Source organism: Buteo buteo, chromosome 9 (assembly GCF_964188355.1).
Source record: "Buteo buteo chromosome 9, bButBut1.hap1.1, whole genome shotgun sequence".
Taxonomy (NCBI): domain Eukaryota; kingdom Metazoa; phylum Chordata; class Aves; order Accipitriformes; family Accipitridae; genus Buteo; species Buteo buteo.
Window position 1 is genome coordinate 19856521 of NC_134179.1, and position 12056 is coordinate 19868576.

The window sequence follows — 12056 nt, forward strand, 5'->3', positions numbered from 1 at the left end:
CTTTTGTAGAAAAAAGACCGATTAGGTAGATATTGGTATATATTAGCTCATCTCAAGGCACCTTATCTTGGGGATAGCACTATATAGAGCTATAGGGGAGTTGGTTAAACAGTCAATGGCATTGTGTCTGGAATTCATGAGTCCTATGGTCACAAGTCAGTAGCTCTTTAGTAACACACTGACATTTAGGAGAAAGGACAGAGGAAACTGTCAAGATGGGACTCACTCCCCACTTCTAATTCCTGGAAAAGGGAAAGGATTTCTTGTTTTGTTTTGTTCTTCTTTTTTAATAAAAAAAGGAGTGGGTTTATTTGGTTAAAACAGATCATCCCTTGTAATTAAACTTGAGTTCACAAGTCTCCAGTTGAATCTCAGTAGACAATAGCATAAATTTATTATTAAACCTCCAAAATTTAATAAGAGTTGTTACACCTATTTGGAAAATTCAGCTGACACAATATTTATCATCTTATCCCACGTGAAAACAGCTGAAGAGACTGTAAAGGCAAGAAACTAGTTCTTGAAACAAACAAAAACCCCTCAACACTATTTCAAGGACAGCACTGACTGGATATAAACATTAATTATCCCAGAGAAAAAGGAGCTTGAACAGAAAGAATGAAATGGCTGGAAAGAAAGAAGGTGAAAACAAGTGTCCTACAAAAAACACCTTTGATCAGCTTCTGGAGAATAATACTGGAGGGTGGTATAAGCAACTCCTTGACCAAGACCGAGTACTATGATTGAAGCCACTGCAAACTCAACAGTAATTTTATCATATCATTAGATGTTTTATTCTTTATTAGGCAGAGATGTAAAAACCCTCTAAAACACATTTCTAAAGCCATTTAAAAAGAAAAGATTTTAAAACAGAAAGTGACAGTTGCACAGTATGTTGATTTACATTGGAAAGAAAAAGCTATATAACTAAACCCATAGAAATTTGAAGCAGAAACCCAAATAAAATCCCTAAATATTTCAATTACTCTCAAACAAGTAGTCTATAAACCACTGCATGCTTAAAAAGTCAAATGCTTGTGTGCTGACACAAGTTAAAGCTAGGAAGCTAACATGTTTGATTTTGAAACCAAGATTTCTGAAGTCCACAAGACCCAGTCTTGAAGCTTTCAGTGCAGTATGAGTAATAAAGATCCAAGTTTAACACCAAAGTATTTATATATATATAAAAAATACAGATACATATCAGATTTTTCTTCCTTTGAAACAAAATTTTAGAATAATCAAGTCATGCAAGCAATTATATTCAAGTAAAAAGGAGATTAAATCTAGGTAGACCAGCCTCCCCTCTCCCAGAAACCTTATTTTTATTGCTGAGAAGTCATGAGAAGGGGAGGAAAAAGCAAAAGACAGACGGAACCTCAAATTTGTTTCCAACTGGCAAATATATAAACTCACAGCCCTGTACATAGACAATGACATCAAAGTATAGTTTTGCTGGTTCAGTAATAAAACAAATCCACATTTTACTCCTACAGCCTCAAGTTTTCTAACAGCTTGGAAAGCACTTTGATCAGCTGCAACTCTTTTGCTTGACTAAGAAGCACTGCCAACTCAGTGGCCTGCCTAGATTACCATAGCTTTATGGATAGGAATTAGATGCAGGAGGATGCTGATGAGCCTCCTAATTTATGCCTATATATAGTCATATATATATATTTTAAAGTAAATTAAAAAATTGCAGTCATCACAACTCAGACTAAACAACGAAGCCTAACTAAAAAGTTTTGGTTGTTGTTTTTTTTTACTGTATCTCAAAGCCATATCCTAACACTATGCATCAGAGGCCTTGAAAAAAACTTCTGAACTTTTCCATTAAAAAGAAAATTTTTCTGTATGTTTCACCAAAAGCATGCGTTTTGTTTTATTTTTAAGTCTTTTCAGATTTATAGGTTTGTATAAGTTGAGTTATAGGTTTGCACTTGAGTTATTTCAAATATCACATTCAGCTCTGTACTAGTAACCGCTCCATCACTTGACATCAGAAGATCTCATGCAAGAAATGCTGACAGAAATTAATTCTTAACCTGCACTGGAGGTACATTCATATATTATCCATCATAACAACTTTACCCATTTTTTTTTTGGTTGGCCATTTAGTTTATTATTATCTTAACCTCAGCTAAAAATAAATCATAATAGAGTTGAGAAAATCCTTAGAGGCAAGGATGATCTAAAAAAGCCCCAATATGCAGCATTCAGAAAACACACTGAATAATGGGAGAGCAGCAAGCATCACAGTTAAAGGGAATTCACCTACAAGACTCCTTTTCTTTCCAGTTAACATAAAAAAAAAAAAGGGGGGGGAGGCAATGAACAAGAATAGTAGGGACAAGCACAGGACAAACATAACGTGAAGAGGCTGCACGGGGGCTGAAGCAGACTGTCAAAGCCCAATCAGACATGCAGGGAGATCTCTGACCATCTAAAAACTTCCTCTCCTGCAACTTCTGCCATAAAGAAGAAGAAACTTGCTTCAATTTTTCATTTCAAAGCACTTCTGAAACATCACAGGGATCATTTACACAGCAGCAGTCCAGTAGCACAATACTCTGCTCCAAAGATGTTTCAGTAACAGTTGCCAAAACAGGATCTACAAGAAACATTAACTGTGCCTTTAAAAATCTGATCATAGGTTTGACAGTCTACTACATGTTTAATCAGTTTATACCCATAAGAACCAACTGTATAATCAATTGTACGGACTTGTGTAAAATTTTTTTTTAAATGCCAGCTACTTCCAACAATGTTACAGCTACATTTTAAAAACTTAAAGAGCTCCAAAATGTAAGAATGTGTATTATATAGGAGTGTAAGGTTGTTATGTTAACACAATTTAATTGTTGTTTACAGAAGTCAAAAGAATACCATACTCAAAGTCTAACAGAATGAAAAAAGTCATACTAATATTCCCTCTCCCCTTGACTGACTAATTAGTTTTATTTTTAAACAGGGCATAATCCCAATTCTCCTTGAAATATAAAAACAGCATGGGAATTTTTAGCCTTAATGCAGTTTTCTTCAGAAAGAATTTCATTATGATCCCCTTCCCCAAGATTCAAAAGTACTCCACCTGTCACACAAACTAATGAATCAGATTCGTTATCGTCCACTGGAACATTAACATGGTGAAAACCCACAGGTCTGACAGAACAACAACTTTGTTCATTAATTCATTTAGTCAATCCCTGCTTTGTCTGGCATCTCAAACAGGGGCTAAGAGCTGGAACTGTGGTTTCATCTTTTGTAGTACTTTATATGCAACTCAGACACATTCTTTGTCAAGACATTAGGCTATATAATTTTGTAAACCTGGTATTTCAAGTGATTAACCCAAAATGTGATTTACCTCAAAGTAGAATTTGAACAATTCTATGACCGATATGCAGATTATTTATCTTCTCCCTATTTTTGAGGGAATTGGCTCCCAAATGTAAGAGTCAGCTATCAAGTTAACATGCAGTTTTGCACTTATTTGTTCATTTAAACATTCTTGAAACATGCAAATTTTAAACAAATGGAAACCACCAATTTTTCAGCACACTATATAGTAAGGATTCTTCTCTGAGTGAAATTATAACAGTTTTTACTTGCACATCATAGAGCAGCTACTTCTATGATTTGTAATATGAAACAACACAGGTTTCTGGCATCAGACCTTACACACTGAAGAATCTGACAGAGTTTAAGTGTTCATGTTTAAACTGAATTATTTTAGCCACAATCACATACTTATGTTGACAAGTGTCAGCAAGTTTTTCAGATCACCATAGTTTAATATTAGACTGATGATGGATCTTTATCAATTCCTCACGACATGCAGTTGTCCAATATTTTCCAGAAAAAAAAAACCTATTAAAGAATTGTGTTCTCTTTCAGATGCCATTTTCTGCAGTCTTTTACATGTTTGATTTTTTTTTTAAAGGTGAAAACATTAGTTAACTTCTTGCTTCCATGTGTTTCTTTATATTCATACTTTGATATTCATTATGAAGGAATCTGACAAACAAATTTCAATATCATAAATAGAAGACCACTTTTAAAGTAATAGTAGAAATGTAATTCACCAATACACCTATGAGTACATATTGACATTTTACTATAAAGAAAAAAAGAATTGCTGATTAATTTGGTAAGATTCAATTCTCTTACTGCAGCTCTTGGTTTAAACCTTTTTTCTAAGTTCACAAGAATTTAAGAATGTTACTCAGGTTAATTTAAAACACTCAAAAGAGGAGACAAAACAGAAATCAGTAATGCTAGAAAAGAGTAGTAGTTCACTTAAGTTTTGATAGGGCAAGGATTCACAGAGACAAAATGCATACCCTTCTTTTATCTCAAGTCACTAACCAGGTTTCTAAAACATTTATTATCAAAGCAGGGTATCTTCTTATTTGCTTGCAAGTAAATAGGGAACATTATCTGCTTTCCTCATACACGGATCACATCCTTGTTCATTACCTTTTTGTAGAATAATAGTAACGGCCTAACAAAGACATGGCAGCAAAAAGAACAATGTAATTACAATACACAAAAGCAGGTATAAATAGTTCCTTCTCTGCGTATCTTCTAAGGCAAAACTTGAAATAGCATGTTTGGCTCTTATGTAAGACCTAGAAAACTGGGAGCCCACAAGCAAAAAGTATCCCTAAAGAAATACTTGAGGCATGTAAATTCAAAAGAAGAAACTCCTTGTACAGCAGAATGTTCCCTTTCACTTAAGACAAACATTAGCAAAACAATGGATAACCCCTCAGCTGTGGGTTATTCTGAGAGCAAAACTGAGTTAAGCAACCCATCACTTAAAGCATAAAGAAAACAAAATAATCAGAAATGGCATGATCAAGATCTCCATGACAGAAACAACATTACTGAAATGCCCTACAGTTAAAGCCTTGCAACGGCAAGGAGATGGATTTAAGTCATTAGCTGCTAGCATCTGATCTTTCCAAGAACATTTAACTCTTCTACTGCAAGGAAATTCCTCAAGCAGATACCAAAAATACCACAGTAAGGACCGGATTTAGACTTCTTATTACAGCCAAATGTTGGCTTCCAGTAGAAAAAGCTGTCCTCTTCTGTTATAACTTTGCCTTTTCATTGGCTTATGAACAATGGAAAATGGATTTACAGTCTTTCTGAATCTGAGAACTTATTTCTAGAAAGGTTGTTGTAAATGAGGGGAGCCTGTCTGTTAAAATAGCATCTACAACCCAAATCCACTCTAGAGAGAGAGACACTGTCCAGACTGAAGTCAATATGTTCTTAAATTAGTTTAATAAGTTTACTTTTATTTTTGGAATAAGTTACCAGCAAACAAAATACAGCAAGAAAATGTTTACTTCATAAAGCCTCCAAGAAATCAATGTTTTCGATTTTTAATCTAATGCTCTTACAGACAGAAGGTCCATTACCCAAAGCAGGAGTTTCACAGCACTTTTTTTCTTGGACATATATGAGTTGAGGAAAACAATGTTCTCCAGTTCCAGTAAAGCAAATGTATCTAAGCCTTATTTCTCATTATCCGACACTTGGAATTAAGCAACACCACTGTACGTTACTGTGGTTTCAACAAACACTGAATATGCTAGACACCTTCTACTAGAAAACACTGTATGTAAAATTAACATTAAAGTAACAAAACTCAGGAGACTGCCATCAGGATTCGGCCACTTATCTCAGGCAGCTCATTCTTCCTGTGCTCCCGCCCTCCCCAGGACGGCAGTAAACACCAGGCATCCTCAGACAATCCAGCATACAAGATTCAAACCTCTTTAACAGTGCTGCTCTTCCTCTCATCACTGACAATACAGGAAGACTAAGTTAGGTGGCACAAATGTGAAACTTAGATAGATCTGAGATATATATATATAGGGAGATCCCTTTAAATCTTACTTGTTAGATTACATAAAGAAGCAATCAAACCCGTACTTTCAGTAGTTGTGCTGTTTCAATTCTCCCTATTTCATTTTGGCTTAGCTGTGGAATCAGAGAAACACTTGAAAAATATGAATCTAAATGTTCTTAGTTCATGAAACTCTTTTTTTAACCAAGAACAGCATTGCTTCCCCAAAACCAGAAGACCAGATTATTTTTATAAAGTTACTATAAGCAACAAAATTTAATGTTCCAACTCAAAATCTACTGAGTTGCTTTAACAGCTGAGATAAAGACACTGTCTGTACCTAAATCCATAAACAGACAGTGGGGAAAATGTTGTAAGAACAAGCATGTTTTTAATTCATATAGGCAAACACAACTGGCTGGGAAAGTCAATCAGGTTTAAAATCTGGCTCTGTGGGAACACAATATTTGTGTCCAATGTACAGCACACATCCATACAATGTGTAAAGACAGATGTCATAAGTAACACATAACTGGGATGTTTTCATTCTTACCATTTCTTAAATTCCTTTTAAAACAGTGTTCAAATCGGTGAGAAAATCTATTTCTGGATGTTACCCTGAAACGTGTTAGCTGGGAACCTGTTCTAAATTAAGACGAAAAGATGCTGCATTAGAAAGTATTGGAACTAGATTACCTAAAGTCAACTGTTCTCAGCAATTTATTTACAGACTAGTATGTTTTCCATCACATATAAACCCTTCAGACTTCACACAGACTACAGTAAAGAGCAGGATTACAACTGCCCAGAGGTGCCCTCTTATATGAAAGGTTCTCCCACAGCTTGGCAGAGGAAATACGGTTGCATAGGGAGAACAACCATAGGTCTTCCTTCTATTACTGCAAACTTTTGCTTGTTTTTAAGTGAACAAATATTTTCTTCAACATGCAGAGAAGAAGTAGGTGAAGAAAAAAAAAGGCAAAAAAAACACCTGAAGCAATTTAAACACATGTAGCAAGAACAGACTTACATTATTCATCATTCATCCCACCTACAGACATGATCTCATATTAAAAACACAATACAGGAGGGACACCTAATACTTCAAAGAATAAAATCTATTTTCCATCACTTTTCAATAGCCATAAGAACTTGAGGTTTCACATTTCCTTCCCGCTGAGACCTACTTTCAAATGCACTAAAGTGAAACAAGATTTGCCCTTCCTTGTGGTTTCTCCAAAACAGGACTTTTGGATTTGAAAAACACAAATTATTTGCCTTATAGAAGCAGACTCATTACATCACCTTGCAACTGGTACTGATACAGAAATATTCTTTGCAGTATCAATCCAAAACTTTAATTGCTAAAGACATTAGCAAAGTCTACTGGAAATGAGACTGTCAGTTTTCAAACAAGGCACATTTCAAGGCCTTTTCTGTGTGCATAGGAGCAGCTTACACAGTGCATTTTCTGCACAAAGGAAAAATAAAATCAACAGACAGAATTTCTGAAACCTAGAAATGAGTAGGATCTAAGACACTTCTCTGAAGAGGACTATCCAGAAAAGTTATGAGTATTTTGAATCCCCATGAAAAGGTTAGCGTGTCATTGCATTGAAATGTTCACAAAGACGTAGTTTGAATTGTCAAACAGTACAATAGCACAGAAAGGAGTGAACATTTTGTCAAAAAAGATAATGAGTATCTGAGAGAAGATTATGCTGCCAAGTATAGTGAAAACAACCAGATCCAGCACCAGTTTCTTTACCGCTGGGTTTCCAACTGATACCACTATATAGCTGCAAGGAGAGCTCTATGAATATTTCAAGAGAAAAGGGCAAAGAGTTGACAGAAGTCCATCTAAGCTGCTCTATAATTTCCACTGTGAAAGACAAGTCTTTTCAAAGTACTGAAAGTTTCAGAATATTATTTTATGTAATTAGGGTGTTAAAATGCTTGCATTAACTCAGTAAGTTACTACAGAAATTTTTAAGTATAAATGTAAGATCCCACGCTGCCTTCATCAACAGAAATATGTAACACAAATATGTTTCACTGTGTATAACTGAATTTTATAGGCTAGTAAATCCTTTGCTAAACAAAACCATGATCTGAATAAAAATTTTAAGAAAAATATTGGACAGCATGAACTGATCTATTGAGGCCGAGATCCTTCAACTGCTTATTTATAAACAAATTAAGGAAGTAAAAAGGTCATACTTTCACATGACCTTAGAAGGTCACACGACGTGTACTTTTATGCAAACATCATGTGGAATGGAAACACCACAGCCGCATTAACTGTATAGTAAAGAGACTTGAGAAAAGCTAATTTGTTTTTTTAAGCTTAAATTATCCCATCCTCAAATTTATGCTATTTATTTCACTGATATGAAAGGAATGTTTCAAAAAAACCCCAAACAAACAAATCCTCAGTAGCTACAGGTACTTAACCTCTTCGCCCAGCTCTCCCAATTAATGTTATATTCCTCCAGGAACAGCTCCAACTTCAGGAAGAGGAACCGCTGCCTAGGCATTAGCTGTATGAGCATGCATACAAACTTTTGTGTGTGCTGACAATACAACCTAAAGTTTTTATGCTTAAAGTAGGCTAATTGGTTTTCCAAGTCTAGTTCATATGTCCAGAGAATAAAACAAAGAGGAAATACTTTTAATTTTGTTCAACCTCCAAGGACGAGCCCAGTTAAAAACTAGCATCCATCAAACTCACTTTACCATGGATTCAACAGCTGAAGAAATCAGTTCTAATGAAACACACCACACTGTAAACCATGCATGAAAACAAAACTTATACAACCAAGGCACTACAGCTCTTGCCAATGATGCTTCTTCTACTCCATTTATGAACAGATGTTTGCTTTAAAAGGAGTGTCAAACTTCTGAAGGTTTCAATTTCTGTGCTGAAGCTGGAAGGAAGGGGCTGTCACCATCAAGAAGCCAATTTACTGAGCTCTGAAGGAATCCCAAGGCTTAACCCTTAAACCCCTGGTTCAAGCAATTATCTTCTCTAAGGAAAAAGAATATTTTGGTTCATCAGGTAGCCACTTACAATAGCAAACCGAAGGGTTAGGACCTAATAGGCATTTCAGCAATTTTGCCCCACTTTAGAACGGCGTTACTTCTAAAAAAAATAAAATCAAACCATAACTCTGCTTCAGCATGTCATCTTCAGTTGCATTTAGCAACAGCCACACTTTACACCCCTTAAAAAAAGAAAGCTTATGAGGAAAAACCAAACACACAGGTCAGCTTAGCTTCTTGTACCACACCACCGAGCCCTCTCTTCCAGCTGCGGCCCCGCTGAACACCGCGAAAACGCGGGGCACTCGCCCCAGGGCGGCCGCCACCCCGCCCGCAGCCAGGAGCGGCATAACGCCACTCGACCCCCGGAACCGCCGCCGAAGGACAAAGCGGCCCGGCTCCCAGGCCGGCCCTGCCGCGGCCCGTTCCCTCGCTCCAGCCGCGGCGGGACGAGGCGAGGAAGAGGCGCCTCAGCGAGGGGGAGCGCTGCGGGGCTTCACTCGCCTTGCCCAACTCTCCCGCCTCGCAGGGCGGCCCGGCCCCCGCCGCCCTCCCCCGACGATGGAGGGGGGGGCGGTGGGGAAGGACGGAGAACACGATGCCCTGACAGGCCCCGGCCGCTACAGGCCTCCGGGGGAAGACCCGAGGGGGTCCCCGCCCGCCACGGCGGGGCAGGGGGTGCCCTTCCTCGGCCAGGCCCGGAGGAAACGAGCCGCCCCCCGCTCGACGGTAGCGGCGGCGCCGTCTCTTACCTGCGGGCTGCGCGGGGGGCGGCGGGGCCCGGGCGAGCATGGCGACGGGCGGGCGGGGGGGGTGGGTAAGGGAGGGAAGGGGAGAGGGGACGCGGCCGGCTATCTGAGGCCTCCCGCGGCAACCGCCATCGAGGGGGAACCCATGTCACAGCGACAGGAACCGCGTCGCTGCGGCCCGGCCCCCTCCCGGCGGCCACCGCCTCCTGCCCCGCCACCGCCCACTTGGCCTCCCAGCAAGCACCGCACCGCGCCACCGCCCCCGGACTCGCGTCACTTCCAGCAGCGGCCAGCGGGGCGGGCACGTAAATAAATAAATAAATCAATAAACGAGCAGCTAACACTGCTGTGGTGATACCTCCCCCCCGGTAAGGTTAGATGGTGGTTTAACCGCGCAGTTGCCATCTTAAGTGCTGGCAAGTCGCTTACACTGCGGTAGGGCGTCCATCTTGGACGAGGGGTGAGGTGATGCCGTGGAGGACGCCGCGGCCGCCATGTTGAGCTTGGGAGGAAGAGGGTAGCGCCGGGTTTGCGGTGTTTTCCGTGCCCTGGAGTAGACACTATAAGGTGTTTCCGTTATTTCTTTTTTATTATTTTTTTCTCTCCCCCCCACCCCCGGGGTGTCCTGTGGGCTGCGCCAGGTGAAGCCCTGCGCTAAGGGCTGACCGCACTCGGTGCCAGGGATCCTGTCAGGGATCCCGTGATGGGGGCCGGGGCCGTGCGGGCGTTTGCCCGCAGAGAGGCGCCGAAGACAGGCGGTGACATAAAAACCCATCCGAACTAGAAACGGGGAATCTGGAGCGAATCCTTGCTCGCAGCTGGCCGGCGGTGCGGGGAGGTGGCGGGAAGAGAGCTGGCGGAAGGGCTGGAAGGGCTGTGCTTCGCGGTCTGGTACCGGCGGTCTGGTACCGGCGGTCTGGTACCGGCAGCACCGGGGGGGTGAGGACCCCAGCGTAGCTTCTCCGCCGCGAACACCCGCGCTATGGGAAGGTTTAATTTCCAAGTCTTGAGGGTTAGGCTAATACTTCTGCATAGGAAATTGTTTATTGCAAAGTTTCACCCCTTTGAAGTTGGGGGGGGCGAGTAGTCTGATCCTATATGTATGATCCGGCAGCCCTGTTTCCAAACCCACCTCTGGAACAGGCTGCCATACCACTATTCCACCTTTTATGTCTCGTTGTGACCACAGGGTAGGTTCCTTCAGCTTCAGCGTTGCAAAGCACTTAGTCCAGGTGGAGTCCCTGAGGGCCTGTCTACATAGCGCTCAAACCTTGGCTCATAAGCAACAGGGTCTGCCGGAGTTACCATTTTCAAAGAGTAGCTTGGTACAAATTTGTTTCTGGAAAAAGAGATTCATATGTGCCTGTGCTTCATGGGGGAGGTGTGTACAGAGGCTAGTTGTAAGTGCAACACCAGTCAAGTCATGCTTTAGTTGAACTGGCTTTTTACGGTTTTGTTTGCTTGTTGGTTGTGCAAATTCTGTAAAAAGGACTAGAAAGACTGGCAAAAAGGCATACAGAGAAATACTCTATTTTAAAAATAATTTTAATATTTTTTAATATATTTTATTTGCCTTTTTTTTCCCAAGGCACACAAATAGGCAATGGTTTGACCTCATAGGTGAAAGAACATTTGCAGCAAAACCACTAAATGAAGTCATGAGAAATAACACATGTATGCTCCTGTTTTTCAAGTATTTTGATTTTTTTCGTTGTTGTTTTCTAATACCTGTTTACACTCCACCAGTGAATATTGTCAGAACTACCAGCACATTAGGTCTTTAAAAATGCGTAACATGGGTTTAAATAATGTGCAAAGCCTGCCATTCATCCTTTGACAGTAGTGAACTGAAGTTACAACATGCTGGCAAATTACAATAATAAAATAGTGATCAAAGTGTAATATTAAAGCTTTGTTCCTACAGAGGCTTAAGCAGATATTTAAACACACAGTAGTTTGGCTGAGGAAGGCTTAAAACAAGGCTATTTGTAGAACTTTTAATGTTTGAGATAGGTTTGTGGAATAAAAATACCTCAAATGCATTTAAGAGTAATTATAATTAACCTGCTAATTTAATAAGCAATATAAGGCCTTTGTGAAGCATGGAGAAATTATATTGTTAATACAATGTTTCTGTTACCTTAGGAATCCTGTTACAGTAGCTGAAGATACATTATAGGTGACTGTTAATGAGGCTCTATGAGTATTACATTTCGCCACCTGGTGGCTGTTTTCTTTTTTTCAGCTTAGTACCAGAAACCCAGTGGAAAGCTTGTGCTGACCTGCTAGGACAGAAGGAGAAGTGGTGAGGGAACTGGAAGGTAGGGCAATTAGCAGTCAAAGATCTTTGACCTTCACCCAATGTACAACAATGTGTTTTACAAATCATAAGGGTGCAGAGA

The 12056-nt window shown here is 40.0% G+C and overlaps 1 protein-coding gene across 2 annotated transcripts in view; it reads right to left on the bottom strand.

Moving 5' to 3' along the window:
- The window catches only part of AFTPH (aftiphilin), a 48367-nt gene extending 38547 nt beyond the window's left edge, over nt 1-9820 (bottom strand). Inside the window, exon 1 of one of the 2 annotated variants that reach the window (XM_075035561.1) lies at nt 9658-9820. The gene's annotated coding sequence lies outside the window, so the exon portion shown is untranslated. The remainder of the gene's footprint in view (nt 1-9657) is intronic. The other variant, XM_075035562.1, reaches the window with a different exon arrangement.
- Nucleotides 9821-12056: the final 2236 nt, after the last annotated feature.